Below are 20,487 nucleotides of genomic sequence, written 5' to 3'. Positions count from 1 at the left end.
CAGCGAAAGCAGCCGTGGCCGCGGCTTTTCTGCGCCGTGGATTCGTTAGGGTTACGTGTCGCTGCCCCGCGGCTGCAGGAAGCGTCACAGTGGGTGAACTTTCCCGCTCACTGTCCTGCGCGCCGCCCCCATAGCGCGCGACGGGGACTCTGGGCCTTTCAGTTTGCGCGTCCGCGCGTGAAGGTCGCCGACGACGACGTGGCCGTGTGTGTGTGTGTGTGTGTGCTGCTAGTCTGGCGGGAAACGTCGTGGCATGCGGATCCGTTTTCGGAAACACCACGATTCACGCCGCATACACGCACCGTCGCTGCAGCAGCAGCAGCAGGTGACGCCGCCGACACAAATCCTGGCGTGAGTCGGCATTTTCTAGACGGCTGCGCATCGCGTGAGCCGCTTAGGAATCTTGTTGTTTCGCCAACTTGTGCGCTTGGCTGGCTTCTGTGTTGTCCGTATTTGGACGTGCCCTCGTCGTGTGTCTGATTGTACTCTCATAGTTGCGTGGAGGCGCAGATGGGTTGCCACGCCAACTCTTCTTACATCACGCGCGTGATTGACGCGTGCAGCCCTCGTCGCAAAGACGGCCTTGTTATGACGTGCTCAACCGGAGGTGCTGGCTGGCGGCAGCAACGCAGTTTTTTGGTTGACGAAGCATCGTGCCGTTAACCTGAATTTCCCAATATGCCGCTACATCCCCCACAGGAGGGAGGTATACGTAATTGAAAGGTCTCTTGCGTGCGTCTCTGCTCTGCCAGCGTGACCAATGAACAAACATTTACCGTCGCGTAAACAGCCCGTGTCGTCGCCAAGGCCTCGATGGGTGATCAGTAAGCGCTGTTTGAGGCAGCATTACGGAGTTCTGTATGATTTCACGAAGATAATAATGCTCTGTACACAGGGTTGGGGTGTAGGACAAGAGAGCCGTTACCCCCTCTCAAAGTTTTTGATTTTGGGGGTGCGGAGAAAAGGGGTGGGAAGAGAACAATAACTTTGCTTGTCAACAAACAATGACTACCGATGATTGTTTTTGCGTAGATAAGCTACGCGTCAACCACATGACGCTTCGATGTACAGGTTCCGTCAGGGGTAATTGGAACACGGGAGCTGTGGGCGAATGGCATCAGAGCGCCGTGTAGCTTTACCTGCAGTAACCGAAAGGAGCAGAACACGCATGCGCGCCTGCAGACAGTGATAGCCCATGTATACTTTTCTCGAACCACTTCTTAAACCTGGTTCCTAGCATTTTTCGCAGCATACTGGTCCCGGTGGTGGCGGTGATAGCAGACACACCTAAACATACTTGAAAAAAAAAAAAAAAACAGTTGTATCGGCATATTCCTGTACGTGATAGCGCCGCTTCTTTACACTCTAGCGTGCCCTGAAAGTGTGCGAGATACGCTGCCAGTTGTGTCTCTGTTATCAGCGCAATCGCTGAGACCAGGATGCTGGGAAAAATGCTCGAAGCGAGGTTTACGAAGTGGTTCGAGAAAGGTATAGATGGGCTATCACCGTCGGCAGGCGCACATGCCTGTTCTGCTCTGTTCGGTTACCACCGGTGCAGCTACACAGATACGATTCAGCACCAGTTCCCGTGTTCCAAGTACCTCTGACGGCAGCTGTAAGTACGTCCTCACCACGAAGATGAGGCATTTTGCAATTTCAGTGGGGGAAAAATAAAGATAAATGTGTGGAGGTTACATGGGGAGCGACGTCATCACGAAGCCTGTGTGTTTTTAATTTGTGCACATTCCTCCCTGCGACATTTGGCTGTTAATGTTTTGTTGTTACATTACCTGGTTTCATGCTACGCCACCGGGGTAGCGTAAGGCGGTTTGCCGTGAATTTCCCCTTTCTAGCCTTTTCCTTCCTTGCTTTCGCGCTGACGTGTCCCTACAGGGACATTTCATAGCATTTTTTTATACTCACAATCATTCCCAGTTTTTCTGTCTGTCTGTATGTCTGTCTGTTCCTAGATTTGGTCATTCCCCTAAAAGTTAAAGAACTCTTGGACGAGGTGATTATAAAGGCAAAACAATTTGCAAAGTACTGAACCTGGTAGCACTCTTTATACTGTGAACATTGTACAGTAAACCCCCCGCGGTGGCTCAGTGGCTAAGGCGTTGCGCTGCTGAGCACGAGGTCGCGGGTTCGATTCCTGGCCCTGGCAGCCGCTTTTCTGATGGAGGCGAAAAGCAAAAACGCGCGTGTGTATGAGATTTCGGCGCACGTTAAAGATCCCCAGTGGGTCAAAATTAATCCGAAGCCCTCCACTACGGCGCGCCTCATTGCCTGTTTTGCGTCGGCGTGTTAAACCCTACAATCAATCAATCAATCAATCAATCAATCGATCAATCAATCATTGTTCAGTAAAAAAGAAATCAGCAGGGATATTTGAGGCAAAATGTTAATACACAACTGATGCCAATAGCGCCATTTTTAATTAAAGATAAATGTAAACATAATTTTCGCGATAGCAAGCAAGAAAGACGCCCTAAACAATATGGTTAAAAACAATATTTTAACCAAGAATTCAAAAAGGGTTCCCGCTGAAGTCTTGTGTCGTGGCTGGAAACAGTAACCAAAGGCCTCAATATGTGGCGGGGCACCAGTGCGAATGCTAAAAAAATGTATTTGGGTTCAGAAAACATTCGTTGTGTTTATGACGGGGGGAGCGAGACAGGGTGGAAGTGCATGAGAGGTGGGTGGGCGAGTCAGAGGAGAGGCAGTTACGTGGCAGGGGCGGCAAAAGACTATCGTCTTCCGGCGACAGTCGCGAGAATATGCGCGGTAAAATTTTTCCCACATTTATCGCACTCATATACAGAATATCCAATCTGTACTAATTACCACGGGTAGGCGGGAGTGACAGACGCTATCACCGCTGCCGACCCCAAACCGACGGATCTGAAGGCTTAAAATTTGCAAGTCTATTATACACTGCTGGTGATCCGTGCTCTATTTTGCACGCTTTCTTCAAATGTAACCCACGATGGCATAGAAAACACCTGATAATTTGCGTACCAGTCATACAATATCGCTTTGCCCCATAGAATTATCGATTTCAATAATGCCATTAAATGTTCCTCAGCGGTGTGTACAAACAAATTTAACCATTCTCAGAAATTTACTGTGTGCGGATGTTGGCTCAACAATACCTAGTTTAATACGCTTTCGAAAATTCACGATATTCCTGGAACATCAAAATGTTCACCTTTGCTGCGTAATAATTTGGAAAATGAAATGGCGGAAAGATTGGGCACCTAATTAGTTTTTGAGAAGGTAACACTGCTAAAAGAGTTTCTACAGAAATCTCAGCATATCTGAGCATGTAATATTATCTATTTTTTGGTGCCTAAAGATTACTAATATAAATATTTAAACACTTACTGCAGGATTTGTGAGCGTTTTCCTGCTAACTGTACTGAGTAGATGACGTTCCTTTTTTGCGAACGAATGAATATCTATTTGGACCGTGACGTTATCGAATACGCTTTGGCTTTAAAGGATTTGATTGATTGATTGATTGATTGATTGATTGATTGATTGATTGATTGATTGATTGATTGATTGATTGTAGGGTTTAACGCGCCGACGCGACGCAGGCGATCAGGCGCGCCGTAGTGGAGGGCTCCGGATTAATTTTGACCACCTGGGGATCTTTAACGTGCTCCGAAATCTCGCACACACGGGCATTTTTGCTTTTCGCCTCCATCAGAAAACCGGCCGCCGCGGCCGGGAATCGAGCCCGCGATTTCGTGCTCAGCAGCGCAACGCCTTGGCCACTGAGCCACAGCGGCGGGTTGGCTTTAAAGGAGACGCGCGATTCCCTAAAATTTGTTCCTGAAAGAATATTGAGCAAGAAATTTCTGAAAGAGCTTCCGAACTTTTCATGCTGGCTAGGAACAAATTTTAGGGAATTGGCTTTAAAGGAGACGCACGATTCCCTAAAATTTGTACCTAGCCAGCATAAAAAGTTCGGAAGCTCTTTCAGAAATTCCTCGCTCAATATTCCTTAGAGACGCAAAGTTATAAAACTCCTTTTCGTTTCAAAAATTGCTCATAGACATAGCTGAAAACTTTCAAGACTTTTAACAATTTCTCATTCAGCAAAATAAAAAAACAAAAAAGGGCACATAAGAACTCCTTACGAAGTAGTTAGTGCGAAAGCATTAGCGTCGAATTGCCGAACATGTCCTCTCAGTACTGTCATCATTGTGCTCCTTTCGCGCTTTTTCTGCTTTGCTCGGAGTCATTTGCTATGACTTCGAACATGCCCGCGTTCGCATTACCCAGCGAACAGCTCAGTTAGTAAGAATGTACTTTGCCGATCCCCAATATGCTGCATCACGTGATCACCATGTTAAAAAGAACTTATGTAAGCCTGAGTCCTTGTCTTTAACAAACCTTCCTTAGAGGCCACAGCGCATTAACTAGACCTACTTGACCGTTTTCTCTCAGCGTGTTTTTTCAAGCACTGCAAACCCCCACTATATGACTAAATGAAAGAAATTGTGCTTGAAACCGAATCAACCCGTGTCAGCCCTTCCCTCATAACCCTTTTCCCCCGCTACTTGGCTTTTGCCCTACCTTTCCAAATAAAAGCTTTACTACTACTACTACAACCACTACTACTTCATTCTTACGATGTGGCACATTCCCGCGTTCGCATCGCCATATAACGAAGACCTTCTGTGAGAACGGGCTTTGCTGTGACTGCTTCTTGGGCTGTAAGGTTGCCGATTGGTTTTCACAAGAAAATAAAATCTACGATTCTTTGAAATTCTTTCATAACCAGAACAAAATGCCGAACCGTCCTTTTGGAATTTCCAGGCTCAATAATCGTTGGTCGTGTCAAGTTATCACACTCGTTTCAGTCTACATATATTACTCATGCACATGGAGGAAAACACTCAAGACTTTCTAAACTTTTCTCGTTCAACGAAAGGAAAAAAATACGTGGCACCTGAGAACTCCCTATAAAGTAGTTATTGCAAAAGCATTAGTACTGAATTGCCGGACATGTCGCATCTTTATTGTGACCATCCAGGTTGTGTTCGGCGTGTAAAGCCAAGGGCTCCGTCGAGAGAGGTGCGACAAGCAAACGTCCGGAGTATATAGGAGGATGGAGATCCAGTCCTATAAAATCAGACGTGCAGTCAGGAACGCCGATGACGACAACAGAATCCACATTTACCTGATTGTCAATTAAAATGTTTTCTTTGGAGGAGAGCACGCGCAACAAGGAACATATTCGAAGCGAACAGGACGTTTACAAACACGAGAACGTGTAAAAAAAAAAAAAAACTCATGCTCAAACATGGAGATGAGACCATGGCTTGACTTCGTTGTAAGTATACAGCCCGAGACATGAGCGAAGTATACAGAGCAACTCTAAAAGCTGGAAAAACAAGATCTCGGCCTCGGTGGGTGCTTTTGAGGCGGAGGGGAAAAGCAAAAACGCCCGTGAGGCGAGATTGCCTCACACGGTAAAGATGCCCAGGTGTTCAAAATTATTGCAGAGCCCTCCACTACGGCGCACCTCATAGCCCAGGGGTGGTATTCTCGTAATTGTCCGTTTTGAAAACGTCTGTTTTGCGTCCGTTTCATTGTGACGTAGTTGCAGTTGTAGGCGGGATTTGGGTTGACTTTTGCGCAACTGTTCTTGTAAACACATTTTAAATGACAACCTATTTTAAACTATCTTTTATGAGTTTATTGTTCCGCCAGCGAACCAACAACAACGCGACAAGAAATCGTCTGCTCCAAATCGTCTGCTCCGAGTGGCTCTGTGAAGCCGCGGCTCATAGCTACGCCGTGCTTGCGTGCCGTCACATCCGGGTGTTCGCTTTTCGCCGCTGAGGCCTTGCTCAAAACGGACACTTTTGAAACGGACACAAAACGGACAAAACACGAGAATACCGCACCAGGTGTAGCTTCAGCGGGTTGTATAACCCCAAAATTTAAATGTTGAGCTTCAAAACACTAGATATTCTGGAACGCGTGGAATATTACTCGTGCGCACGTAAGTGCGATGCTTCTCCGAGACAGGTATGCATGTTATCTAACGGCTCAGTACCGCTTCCCCGCTCGAAATTTATGGCAGGCTCGTGTTCATCCCCAGAAAAGTTTGACGAGTTGTCGAAATGGCATTGCTTAGCACTAAGCAGAACAGCTGTTTCTGACTAACAATAGCTCGAAAGAGCTGCGCAAAGTACGTGCTTGCCGTTAAAACAGGCTCTTATTGCTGGAAGAGACTTAAAACGAGAGTGAAAAGAATGAATGGTTAAAAGCGCAATAAAGCAAGATAGAGGCTACAACATAACTTGCGAGACAGAAGATATTGCGTTGTCTTTAAGAACGTAACAAAAAAGAAGTGTGGAATCTATCTAAAAACAACAATGCCACGGGCGTAAGAAAGCTCACTAAGCAGGACACAGATACCGGATAAGCAGTTCGAATGCGAGAAGGGCACATGGCGATATATCTCGTAAAGGAATAAACAGAATTTCTTTCTTCGGGACCATAAATCTTGTTCGGGAATACAATAACATAGTTAAATAAAACCCGCTTTGAAACTTGGCACTTGTTTTACGCAATAAAAAGTAGTACCCCTCAGTACCGCGAGGGCTTTCCGTGTTCCTCAACTGAGTAAAGTAAGGGGAAGTAAAATTTTGCGCAGTTGTTTAATGCACCAGGATGCTGAAAATCGTAACTTTTGTAATAGGTGAGTGGTCATTATACTGCTTGTACAAGAATGGCTGAAAGCATGGTACTCAATATCGAGGAGTTACCACTGAGAGGATTTGCGTTTCCTGCAGTCAAGTACATCGGCTCTAGTAATTCCGTGCCTACTCGATGTTTCGGGAACCATCTTGTTAAATGATGGAAGGTTATCAGTAATGTTGCCATTAAGAATTTTGAAGAAACATACAGCACAGGTGACAGCGTAAAAAGCAACCTAGCTTTTCGTTTTTCTTAAGGCGATGGTCTCAAAAAATGTAAACGAATCAACACTGACACCAACTTTTCCTGTTAGTGATTGTTATTCCAGGCGAAATTTAGAGCATTAGGTTATTTTGCGTAAAACCTGAATGAAATAAGCTTGCGTGAATGCTTTTACAGGTGCACCTTGGAGGTGTAATGTACCATGACCTTTTGGCAGACGTCATGTCAACACTGAGATTAAATGCAGTCGCTTTGTTCGTGCATACAAAAACCTTTCTACGCAAGCGGGCTGGCAGCGTGCAATTTAACGTCAGTAATGGCTGTTGGATGCTGTGCGGAAGCATTTCTTATGTTTGCGTATTTCAGAATAACGACGCACATTAAATGCGCTGGACAAAGATATGTTAAGAAGATCACTGTTTTATTAACCCTCTTTCAAGTGTCTGTGTTCGATAGGAAGACGGAGAGACATTTTCAGGACTCAAGTGACATAATTACGTCTCCCTCTGTGAAAGCCTCGCCTCGACTTGAATAGCACTTCTTGAGATCTTCAAGCAACTTAATATTGCCGCGTTTGTCCCAAAGCAACTTGAAGCGCTAATGGTTCTTTCTTGTTTTTCAGCGCTGCAGCTGTTTTTCGACAACTGTCCATTTGGCGTTGATGTAAGGCCATGTATTTCTACTCTTTCTGAAAGCCGACTGGAGCTGCTAGTGAGAAATTACCCACCATATAATTACACAGAGAGAAAATAAATTAACTGCGTAGAATAAACCCAGAAGAATGACATGTGCAAAGGCACTGCGATAACTGAGTGCTTCCGAACATTTCAGTGTGCAAGTCACAAAGGTGAAACGATGAATGAGTGCTTTATAACAAAGCCTGCCCTCGAGGTGTCTGGTAGGCCCTTCTTTATTAAGGGGACGCTGAAGGGATTTGTGAACATTGCGGGATTACTATCGCAAATTGTAGTCCGGAGACCATAGGCCATGTTTCGATCATTCTGAGCGCGTTTACAGAAATTTATTTACTAGAAAAATCTATTCGAAAATGCTGTCTTCCTCTATGCATCCTCGCCCATTTTCTGTGGCGTTTTCGTATGACGTCAGAAGGAGATGACTTGCCTTGACTCGAGCTACTGCACGGCTCGCCGACCTTCCGGCAGAGTCTGTCGGCCAGCGTTAGTCCATAGAGATAACATAGTTTAGTCCGCCGGCCGTCGACGGGTCGTCGCAATTCGTTCGCTCAGTTGAAACGAAGCCACGACATGTTTGAGAAAGGAAGACTGCGCCCTTCTTTACTTGGTTAGTTTGCACACTGTATCGAGCTCCAAGTCAAGGTCGCTCCACACAAGCAATGCACAAGCGCACATGCGACGCTTCGCTGACTGGTACGCTAGTAGGAAAATCTAAGGCCACCTGAAGGTGGGAGAAGAGTCAGCGAAATCAATATAGGTAATAAGGAAATAAAATCAACTGAATCTTTTACCGTACAGCGTAAAACTAGGGAGTACGAAGCACTTTTTCGCGCTGGGAGAACAAGCACAGTGGTCAGCAGCACGACTACGCATCTGCGAACGCTTTTCCGTCTAAGAAATGCATTGCTAGACGTGAGATATTGTGGAAATTTGGGGATGCTTACTGCATGAGCGCTATACAACAAATAGTCACCTAAACAGCTTGAAATGCTAAAACTAAATAAAAGTGAAACTGGTTACACATTATATACCTTATATTTACAGTACTGGCAGAGTTGCAATAGCTGACCTTTCATTTTATCAACAATGAGATCTTTGTAAGCAAGAGGTGAGAAACTCGGCTATAGAAGAGTCAGCTCGTCTTGCGTTGCTAAAACACTTTCATGTTCGTGAACTTTCCCGTACATTGGTGGACCTTCATGAACAGGAGGCAGTAATGCCTGGATCATGTATAGATGAAATTGGCGTAACTAAAGGACAATTGCAGCAATATGTTACTGAAAAATACCACGGTGCTTTAATTCGGTCCGTAACACGAAAGTTTTTCGACAGTTATTCCACTCGCCGCTCGCTGTGTGATGAGCGCCAATCGGCTCTTGCAAAGGAGATAATTGAGATTATTTATAATGGTACTAGGTATACCAACTCAGCTGATAATGCCGGTGCATTCTATGCTCATTACAGCAGGTTATTTGGTGGGTCCAATGTCGTGAGTCAAGAGCATGGCTTTCATTCTCCCATTGGTGCACTTCCAAGACTTGCGGATGATTAGCGTGCCGGGTTTCCGGCCCTATTACACTGGAAGAGGTTAAGATTGTCATCTCTTCGCTTAAGACAAACAAGACCCCCGGACCGGATGGACTGCGCGGGGAATTTTATCAGAAGTTTTCTGACATCCATGCTCCAGTCCTCTTGGACATATTCATAGCCGCATACGATCACGGTGCTTTGCCACCAACCTTTTACTTAGGGCACAAAGTGTTAATACCAAAAACTGCGGTTGAACACAAGCTGAGATCTGTAGAAGCTATCGGATAATCTCCCTCTGCAATGTTGGCTATAAAATATTTGGAAAAGTTTTATCTAACCGTCTTCATCAGCTAATTTCTAGTTTAGTTGGGTCTCACCAAACGTGCGGTATTCGGAACAGAAACATTCAAACGAATATACATATTGCTCGTTCTATATTGGAATGCGTGTCTGATTCGGTTGAACAGGTGGCCCTTATCGAAATTGACCTTGCCAAAGTATTTGATCGGGTGTCTCACGATTTTGTATTCACACTTTTGTAAGCGGATAATGTGGGTGATCTGCTGCATCGAGGCATTCGGCTTTGCTACAAGATTTGTACTACACAACTATTCGTCAATCGCGTTCTCTCGAAGCCAGTTCAGATCAGGTCGTCTGTTAGACAGGGCTGTCCTCTACCGTCTCTACTGTTTGCACTGTACGTAGAGCCTCTTTGCCTTAGCATACAACAGAGCCAAAGGGTACGGGGTTTTTAATTAGCGTCATGTGAAGTGAAAGTTCTCGCGTATGCTGATGGCATCGCCTATTTTTTTGCTGACAAGCGTAGTGTTCAAGAAGCCCATATCTTGACTAATGAGTTTTGTGACGTGTCTGGAGCAGCCATGAATATGGAGAAAACTAGGGGGTTTTAGTTTAGCCAGTGAGGAACCAAACCTTTCAAATTTGCTGGTATTAATTGGGACAACATTCCGCTTGAGTACCTTGGCGTGCCTTTGCACCAAATAAGGAACTCAGGGCCACACTAGTCTTCAGCACTCACGCATGTCAAGCGTGCCTCGCATGCATGGATGGGGCGAGAACTTTCTATATTTGCCCGTGCGCAAGTCTGCAATGTCTTCTTGGTAGCAAAGCTTGTTTATGTGCTTCAGGTACTGCACTGTGTGCGGGCGAAAGTCCAGCCTCTACACAGAGTATTTGCTACCTTCGTGTGGGGATCTGAATGGGAGTCAATGCGGAGGGATAATTTGTTTCTTCATTTAGGGTCTGGTGGTGTTGGGTTAATGCATTTTTTTGTGCACCAACATGTGTCTGGGTTTTTCTTCTGGCGGAGAAGAAAACGTACTATACTATACTATACTATACGTACTATACTTCAAGAGCGCAAAGTTACCATTTACCTTTTCTTCTTGTTTCTACGGGTGAGGTGAACCAGAAGCCACCATGGGGTTTTCTAAAAGAAGTTGTGGATACTTTTCATTTCCTTACTGTTCGATTTTCTCTGGAGTACCTGTTTAGACTTTCAAGGAAGGCTATGACGAACACCTTAATTCATAATCTAGTCCCCGTGCCTCTTTATCACCAGCCATACTTGCGGGACCATAAGAATGATGTTTTAGACCGTCTCAAGCGTATGTGCGTGCCGCCAAATGCCAAAACGTTTTTCTTTAAGCTCCATTCGCAAACGCTTCCGGTTAAAACATGGCTACTGGAAAAATGAATGTCGATATCTTGGTCAGACAATTGCCTCTTGTGCAACCAACTAGAGACCATTGACCATTGTTTTGTGCTGTGCCGTGACACGGTGTTTTTCTGGGACGTTTGGCAACGGACACTAAAGAAGGACATTGAAATCACACCCTACACCATTCGCTTCTTGCCATTTGGGGATGTTAATCGGCTGCCATATGACGTTTTTGTTCTCGTAGGATTGTTTAGCTTGTAGAAGTGCCGCATGACTGATCGGCATGCTGAACCTCCTAGGCCGACCAAGTGCATTTTTCGGGAACAGGCGGCGTTGGTACGGAGCATCTATGCAGCGCAGAGTGATCCACCGTAGTGGCTGCATCTTTTGGATGCGTGCGTTTACTTGCCTGAGTTTTGAAATTGTGCCGACCTTTGTTAGACAGACGTGCTTACCCTTTGCTGTCGGCTAGCGCTTATATTATGTGTTAATTGTGTTGTCTGAGTTTTTTTCTAAAATTTCCATGCAACAAAGAAAAAAAACAGACCAGTCTCCGACTGGTGTGGAGCGCTAGGTATGTTATTTAGCAAGTCACAAGTTCGAATCCTCGGGGGTACATTGTTTCATTTTTTTGTAAGTTAACTTTTTCGTTTTCGGCGGATGTTTTCTACACAGAGTTCACCATTTTTGGGCCGTAACGTTCACTGCTCCACGAACTAGTTCACAGAAGCGCTAGCGAGTTCTCGTTGGCATGCTGTTGCCATAAGCACCGACTGCTTGCGGGCAGTGGGCACAGGCCAGAATCAACAGACCCTTCGTCTCGTGCGAACACGCTTTTTACGATACAGACACGAGTGAGGCAAATTCCAAATATGGGGGAAAAGCGCATGGCATTTGAGCGTCTGCGGTGACGCGGAGGGCGTTTATCCACTGCGCAGTCCGCGGCTAGTGATTGCTACAATTCCAAGCCGTCCTGGGAGGCTTAACTTAGGTTTTTTACAGCCGACAACATGGCAGAAGCGCGGTACGACGATTACTGAGATATCGAGAATGCCCATCCAACAATGCCGTCGAATATAAAGCATGTTGTTTTACAGAACCAAAACCGAAACTTGCTGGAATGATAAACTTGGACATCGTCCAGTCAAGGTGCATCTCCTCCCGTCGTCAGAGCCTTTAATTGGTGCGGTAGCCGCAGACCGCGCATGGTAGTTTTTCTTCTTTCGCGCTTTATAAAATAATTACAGACTTATCAACCGTATAAACGATGAAAAGGGTGTTAATTTGAGCTAGCCTACGCAGTACAAGCAAAAACGAGAGCTTGACAAATTCACTTCAGTGTTCCTGTGAGAAGGAAACCTTAGGGGCCCATGTGGTCGAAAAACTGCCGTTGATGTGGTCGTGGGTGCTGTTGTCCGGTACAAAAATGGCCGCCGATGTAAAGAGTAATAATTGAAACAAAACCCAACTCCACCCAGTTTGAAACCTGCGGAAACAATGGAGGTGTGGTTCAATGGGCGCTCGCGCAAGTATATGCCACCGCCACCGCCGCGCAAGTATATGGTTAGCGCGAAAGAGTCAGCAGCTAAATGTCAGCGGCAGGGGGCTTCCTCCCCTAGCGGGAGAAAGAGTAAGCCCGCTCCGCGACACCACTGCGCCCTCCATCGGTGGGATAGGGTTTATGAGCCGATATCGCATGCTTACCGCACTGGACAAACAGAGTAAAACCGTGGGCCTGAAAATTAATATGCAGAAAACTAAAGTAAGGATCAATAACCTCGGTACAGAACAGCAGTTTGAGATAGGTGGTGAGGCAGTGGAAGTCGTAAGCGAATATACCTACTTAGACCAAGTTGGGACCCCGGATCCCAACCATGAGGCAGAGATAACTGGAAGGATACGAATGGGCTGGAGTGCATTCGGCAGGCATTCTCAGATAAAGAATGGCAGCCTACCATTGTCCCTGCAGAGGAAAGTGTATGACAGCTGCATCTTACCGGTACTCACCTACGGGGCAGAATCTTGGAGGCTCACTAAGAGGGCTCAACTGAAATTGAGGGCGACTCAGCGAGCAATGGAACGGAAGATGGTAGGTGTAACATTAAGGGGCAAGAAGATAGAGGAGTGGGTCAGGGAACAAACGCGTGTTAAGGACGTATTAGTAGAAATTTAGAAGAAGAAATGGACGTGGACAGGGCACGTAATTAGAAGGCAAGATAACCGTTGGTCATTAAGGGTAACAGAGCGGATCCCTAGACAAAGCAAGCGTGGCAGGGTGCGGCAGAAAGTTCGATGGGCAGATGAGATCAAGAAGTTTGCGGAAATAAATTGGTCACAGTTAGCACTTGACCGGGGTAATTAGAGATTAATGGGAGAGGACTTTGCCTTGCAGTGGGCGTAGATATGCTGGTGGTGGTGAGGATGATGATGATGATGATGATGATCGCACATTACTTCCACAGTAGCGTGGCCAAACATGACGACGAAGGCCGCGTCAGCTGAGGTAGAAGTATAGGAGCCGGCAGTGAAAGCATGGATACCAGGAATATGAAGTCTACGGGTGGCGTTTGTGGCTATGAGCCACTCACACTTAATACGTGGAGACTTTGTCGGATGCACAGGGGTGTCAATAGGCAGGTCCACGTCCAAAGGCCTATATTCGACGAAGTGAAACGTGATGAATGGCCGCTCCGAATAAAACAAGCATTCAGATCTGAACATCGAGGTCGATGTCCAACGGCAATGTGTTGGCGGTCACTTCTGGGACATAGTCATCATGATTGTGTATGCTTTAGTTACAGCAAACAGCGTCGACCTGAGAAGCGAACGTACTTTACACTTCAACATGTGATGCTCAGTCGCGTACCACCAAACAGGGCCGCGTATGACACCGCAGGCAAGATGATGAGGTGACCTAACATGCGGAGATGTTGCTTGTTAATGATGGTGTGAATTCGGGAGAACCGAGTGATCGATAGCGCTAGGTTTCTGACCAATGCCTTCACGCGGTTTGTAGGGGCAACAAAAGTGAAGCCGTTGTCAAAAACCCCACCTAGCAGCTGCTTCTCCGACACGTGGCTTAAGGACGTTTCCTGAAGGCCAACTGTCGGTTTGTGGTGCACATCTCCTTGTCACCTTTCGTGACAAGTAACAGGACCAATTTTGACCCGTCGCGTTAAGTGACTGTAACATTTGTCGGGGTTGATTTAATTCCTGTTTTATCATGCCTAGCCCACGCAGTAATCCTTTCGAGTGCCTCCGCCGCAGCAGCTTCAAGCCGCCTTGGCGTGCGCCCATGGATATTGCGGTACAAAAGTTATCGTGGTCAGGAGGGGCCACAATATAAGACAATTGCATATGATGTTTGGATTTTTATGGCGCAAGGCCGACTGAGCGCAAAGAGCGCTAAAACAGTTGTTATATATTAGAGATAAATAGGTAAACACTAAAATCGGTTATAAGAACAAAAGATCAGGGAAAGATAATCAGCATGGCTGGTGTAGAAGGCCAGGTTGTGATTGTGCGTGGTATAAAACTAGGTCTAAAAATTTAACTTCTGCTAAATAGTTGAAAACACGCTGGACGGGAAACATGATATCGTCAGACAGCAAAAACGCTGGGTGTGGTGGGAGGTGTTGTCTGCAGACTTCGGTGAAGTGTTTGTGTCGTGTTGGGCGGAGTGCGTTGCATTGGAGAAGCATGTGCATCACGGAAAGGCCGTTTCCACACGTGCTACACAGGAGTCTTAGAGATCCCGTGGGCAGGCGGGGGTATGCTTCGTAGGTCAAAGAAACGGTGAACGGAAAGGGTCGCCACGCAAGCCAACGCGATGGCCCAGGCAACAGTCCACCGTATCTAATCGCGTAATGAGCGCATTCACACAAGGAAAGCACCCCAGCTTCAGTCGTCAAAAGTACGTTTCTTTTTTGGCTGTGGCTAGCGTTCCGTCCAGACGGAACCATATACAAGTGCTAAAGTTCTGTCCAGACGGAACGGAGCGCTGCGGGTTATCCTTCCGTCCAGACGGAGTAGAGCTGAGAGCTTAGCGTTCCGTCCAGACGGAGTCAGCGTGAAATTTGTACAGTTCCGTCCAGACGAAAGCAAAACTGGCTGATTAGACGCCATGCTCAGTATTTAGATTAATGTGAGAGGATTCAGGAACAAAAGACAGTCTCAGCTCTTATGTCTCCTTAAATGAATGGACGTAAGCATCGCCGCTATTCAGGAGACAAAGCTTTGCGGTGATGAGGACACACCGCATTAGAGCCCTTTTTAGAACATTATAGTGTATGCGTCACTCATTCCGCAGGCTTGTCTGGCGGATGTTTCCTCTTCATCAGCAAGCAAGTAGGGTTTTCTTGTCTATGCTGCACTGTAGATACTTCAGGGCGTTTTATTTGCTGTGACCTTGTCCTTGGGGGTGTTGAATGGCGTATAATTTGCCTCTATGCACCCGTTAATTGTCGGGAACGTGACACCTTTTTTTTTGTCGCTGGGGCAGTTCCTTCAAAAACAACGAAAGGTTCTCTTTATGGGCGATTTCAACTGTGTCTGCAGTGAGCATGATCGTTCTAGGCCAGCTGCGCGCTATGACCGTAGTGCTGCCACACTGGCCGATTTAGTGCACGAGCATGGTCTTGTTGATGTCGGTCAAATGGAAGGAAGTACAGTGCACTTTACTCATTTTCAGTGCAGTTCAAATGCCCGCCTTGACAGGATATATATATATATATATATATATATATATATATATATATATATATATATATATATATATATCAGCAGAGGAAGTTTCTGGCGTTTCGGACTATAATGTAGGACCCATATTTTTTACTGACCACTGTATGGTCTCAATCTACTTCGGCGGTAGGTCAAGACCACGTAACAAGCCGACTCAATGGGATCTGTGGAAATTTAATACCTCTCTACTGGTGGACGAAATTTTTTCCAAAGGGTATCTGGTTGCTTACACCATATTCTAACAACTCCCGAACTATCTCTGTATCAGAAATGGGATCTCTTTAAACAAGAAATTAGCAGTGGCGCAATAGAGGAGTCAGCTCGGCTTTCGTTTTCAAAACACTTTCATGTACGGGAACTTTCCCGTACATCAGTGGCACTTCACGAACTGGAAGCAGTCAATGCGAGATCAACTTTGGAAGACATTGGGATTGTTAAAGGACAATTGCAAAAATATGTAGCTGAAAAGTATCATGGTGCCTTAATTCCGTCAAGAACTGAAATATTCTTTGATAGTTATCCTTCTCGCTGGTGTCTTAGTGATGAGCGCTAATTCGCTCTTGCAAAGGAGATGATTGACATTTATTATAACAGTGTTAGGTATACTGAAGCAATTGAGATTGTCAGTGCTTTCCACACACATTACAGCACGTTATTTGGAGGGTCCAGTGGTAATACTCGGCATTTAAAGTTCCATTCCCTCATAGACTTTTCAGCCTTACAGAGGATGAGTGCATGATGGTGGCAGGGCCTATTACACTGGAGGAAGTTAATGATGCCATGTCCGCGCTTAAGACTAACAAGACCCCTGGGGCCAGATGGCCTTGGTGGGGAGTTCTATTAGAAGTTTTCTGGTATCCTTGATCCAGTTCTCTTGGACGTATTTACGGCTGTCTATGATCATAATATCTTGCCGCGAACCTTTTATTCAGGACACACGGTGCTAATCCCCAAAACTGGGGATGCAGAGAAACTGAGGTATGTAGAGAGTTACCGACCAATCTTCCTCTGCAACGTTGATTACAAAATTTTTGCAAAAATTTTATCTAGGCGCCTTCAATTTGTAATCAATAGTTTAGTGGGGTCCCACCAAACTTGCGGTATTCAGGGCAGGAGTATTCACACAAATATTCATATCACTCGTTCTGTCTTGGAGTGCGTGTCCGATTCGGTAGATCAGGTGGCCCTAATACAAATTGACCTTGCAAAAGCGTTTGATCGGGTTTCTCACGATTTCTTATTCGTACTTCTGGCAGCAGTCAACTTAGGTGATGTGTTATATAAGGGCATCAAGCTGTGCTATGATCGGTGCAGTACACAGCTTACCGTCAATCGTATTCTGTCTAAGCCGATTGCGATCAAGTCGTCTGTCAGACAAGGCTGCCCCCTGTCACCGTTGCTGTTCGCATTGTACCTCGAGCCTCAAAGAGTGATAGGTTTTTGCTTACAATCGTGCAAAGTTGAGGTGCTTGCTTATGCAGATGATATAGCGTATTTTTGCGCTGACAAAAGGAGTGACCAGAAAGCCCTTACAGTGACTAAGCAGTTCTTCGATGTGTCTGGAGCGGATGCTAATATGTAAAAACCTACGGGATTTTGGATCGAACAATGGGGAACGAAACTATTCAGATTCGCTGGTATTATTTGAGATAGCGCCCCACTTCAGCACCTCGACGTGCCGTTACATCAAATACGGAACACAGGGCTTCATTGGTCATCAGCGCTCACGCAAGTTAAGCGCACATCGAAGGCATGGAATGGGTGAGACCTCTCTGTGTTTGCACGTGCAAGAGTGTGTAACGTCTTCCTTGCCACAAAGATCCTTTATGTGCTTCAAGTGCTTCACGGTGCGCGAACAAAAGTTCAGGACCTACATAGAGCAACATTTGTGTGGGGTTCTCAATGGGAACCTATGCGCAGGGACAGCTTGTTTCTTCTTTTAAAGGCAGGGGGTGTTGGGCTTATGCATTTCTTTGTGCACCAACTTGTGTCTCGTTTTTTCTTCTACAAATTGGTTGATCACCCACTTTTACAACTGTATTTCAGCAGCGCATAAGTCTCCATTTGCCTTTTTTGCTTCTTTGTACGGGTGAAGTCAATAGGAAGCCTCCATGGGGATTTCTCAAAGAGGTCGTGGAGTCATTTCCCTTCTTACCGCGCCGTTTTCCTTGGAATATCTGTTCAGCATGTCAGGAAAACTATGACGAACACTCTTATTGAAAGTCTATTCCCGCTGCCTGTTTATCGCCAGCCTTACTTAGGCCACCAGAAAAGCAATGTTTTAAAACGCGTAATGAGCATGTGTATCCCGCCAAATGCAAAAACATTTTTTTCAAGCTTCGTTCTTCCACACTTCTAGTTAAGACATGGTTGCGCGAAAAGGGATCGTCTATTCCTTGGTCGGACAATTGTCGCCTCTGTAATCAACCAGAGACAATTAACCATTGTTTTGTGTTGTGCCGGGACGCTGTGTTCTTCTGGGACGTTTTGCGGCGGACACTAAAAAAGGACATTGGCGTCACCCCGTACACCATTCTCTTCCTGCCATTTGAAGATTTTAATCGGGTGCCATAGGACGTTTTCGTTCTCCTAGGATTGTTTAGCTTGTGGAAGTGCCGCATGACTGATCGGCATGCAGAACCCCCTAGGCCGACCAAGTGCATTTTTCGGGAACAGGCGGCGTTGGTGCCGAGCGTTTATGCTGCGCAGAGTGATCCACCAGATTGGCTGCCTCTTTTGGATGCGTGCGTTTGCTTGCCTGAGTGTTGATCTTTATTCGACTGATGTCTTTGCCCTTTTCTGTCTGTCAGTGTTTATATTGTGTGCTAACTGTCTTGTCTTCTGAAGTTTTCTAAAATTCCCATTCATTAAAGAAAAAAAAATTCAGATTTGGTGTACAGGTTGCGCCTCGGATAATGCAACTGTTGTACCGGGTTCGATTTTTCCTGGGCATGCTTTGCTTTTTTTTGCTTGGTTGTGCCAGCGTTCTCTAACAGCTAACTGCGCGCCCACTTTACAACTGACGCGGTGAAAGCAGTCGGTCTTGATTTGGCACCCAAACGGCCGCCCCGATACCGCTAACTAGAGCCAAGGCCGACGTGTCCATCGCCAGAGTTCCGATCATCTGTAGTTCGTAATGGTGATTACTAATTAACGGTTATTCTGGCTAGTCAATGAGCGGAAGCGGTTCGTTCAGCTGGGTAAATATCAGGAAAGACTGCTCTCGGTGCTTGTTGTGAAGCGGGCGTGATCGAGCTCGGCGGCTCGTTTGACGGCCGATAATCTGTAATCATTGAGAGTGACTATTAACCAAATGTGGCTAGCTAGTCAATGAGCGGTAGCGGTTTGACCAGTTTGGTAAAAATCAACAAAACTCAAGAAAGGCAATAGGACTAACTCTAACTCTGTCAAACTGAACTTCAAGCCACTACATCGACCACGCCCGCTTCACAACAAGCAGCGACAGCAGTCCTTCTTGATATTTATCCAACCGAACGAACCGCTTCCGCTCACTGACTAGCCAGAATAAGCGTTAATTAGTAATCACCATTACGAACTACAGATCATCGGTACTCTGGCGATGGATACGTCGGCTTTGGCTCTAGTGAGCGGTAGCAGAGCGGCCGGTTGAGCGCAAAATCAAGACCGACTGCTCTCATCTAGCTGTTACAAAACACTGGCACAACTACACAAAAAAGCAAGTCCGGAAGGAATCTAACCCGGTACAATAGTGCCATTATTCGAGGCGCAACTTCTACACCAAATCTGAAGACTGAGCATGACTTCTAATCAGCCGGTTTTACTTTCGTCTGGACAGAACTGTACAAATTTCACGCAGGCTTCGTCTGGACGGGACACTAAGCTGTCAGTTGTATTCCATCTGGACGGAAGGGTAACCCGCAGCGCTCCGTTCCGTCTGGACGGAACTTCAGCACTTGTAGTTCGTTCCGTCCCGTCTGGACGGAACGCAAGCCACAGTCTACTTTTTTTCCCCGCGTAAAGTGGTATTCACACGACGGAGAAATTCGCCGTTTGGCTCTTAGGAGTGTGCGCCACGTGACCCCTACGTCACGGTTTCTCTACGGCGCACCACTCGGTTCGGAGGTGGGAGCTTCTACTCGCGAGCTACAAACGATCCGATATATGGCGGCGGAGGTGGCGGGATTTTGTCTGCTCTTCGGGCAGCTGGCCGTGACTCAAGTTCTAGGGCGGTTGCAAGCACTCTATTTTTATTGTTTCTTATTACATTGGACGCGAAAATGCGCCCCGCACACGACAGGCGTGCTGAGGAAGCCGCGTATACCACCAGCACGGTCGCTGGGTGAGCGGCGGCCGCGGCCGCGAAGTGGCGCAGGCCGGCGCAGGTAGCTCGAGCGATAGCTTGTTATCGCTCCGCAAGCTTGCGCAAACAAAGCTGCAGATACGAGAAATGGTTTAATAATGTGATGGCGAATTGCGTTAAAAATCATCATCTGCGCCGCCATAACAACTGGCGTCGTTATTGTTACATTTCACCATATTGTTTTTTAATGACGATAGTCTTTCTTGGGCTACTTAAAGGGACCCCATAAAGCTTTGTGAAGGTGGCAATCAAATGCATTCAGGTGGTAGAACACATAACGGGGGATTTTTGAGCCAAGTGTGAGCCCCATACGTTGTACAGATAATTTGTAAACAATTTTTGAAGATCGCCTTTCTCAACCGATGAGCGCGACGCCGCAGCGAGCCGACCGCGGGTGACGCAACGGCGACCGCGGGTGACGCAACGGCGATCGCTGCTGACGCAACAGCGAAGGCGCCCCCTGATTCGCCCAATCGCCGGCAAGGTCGGCCGCCGGCGGCGTCACTGCCATGGGCTTCCGGCTGCTCTTCCTCCTTCCTGCGCGATCCCGAGGCAAA

At 46.4% G+C, this 20,487-nt stretch overlaps 1 long non-coding RNA gene across 3 annotated transcripts in view; it reads left to right on the top strand.

Annotated features, from left to right (window-relative positions):
- Positions 1–155: 155 nt before the first annotated feature.
- Positions 156–20,487, top strand: part of LOC144149089 (uncharacterized) — a 34,621-nt gene continuing 14,289 nt past the window's right edge. The window contains exons 1-2 of one of the 3 annotated variants that reach the window (XR_013318179.1): positions 156–351; positions 7,565–7,605. This is a non-coding gene — a long non-coding RNA (uncharacterized LOC144149089). Of the gene's footprint in view, positions 352–706; positions 818–6,658; positions 6,722–7,564; positions 7,606–20,487 lie in introns of those variants that run through there. The other 2 variants (XR_013318178.1, XR_013318177.1) reach the window with 2 other exon arrangements.

The sequence above is a fragment of the Haemaphysalis longicornis genome, unplaced genomic scaffold (genome assembly GCF_048455015.1).
Source record: "Haemaphysalis longicornis isolate Haplotype H1 unplaced genomic scaffold, Haemaphysalis longicornis Haplotype H1 scaffold_8, whole genome shotgun sequence".
Lineage (NCBI taxonomy): Eukaryota > Metazoa > Arthropoda > Arachnida > Ixodida > Ixodidae > Haemaphysalis > Haemaphysalis longicornis.
The sequence above is the reverse complement of the archived record's forward strand: the minus strand, read 5'-3'. Positions and strand labels throughout refer to the sequence as shown.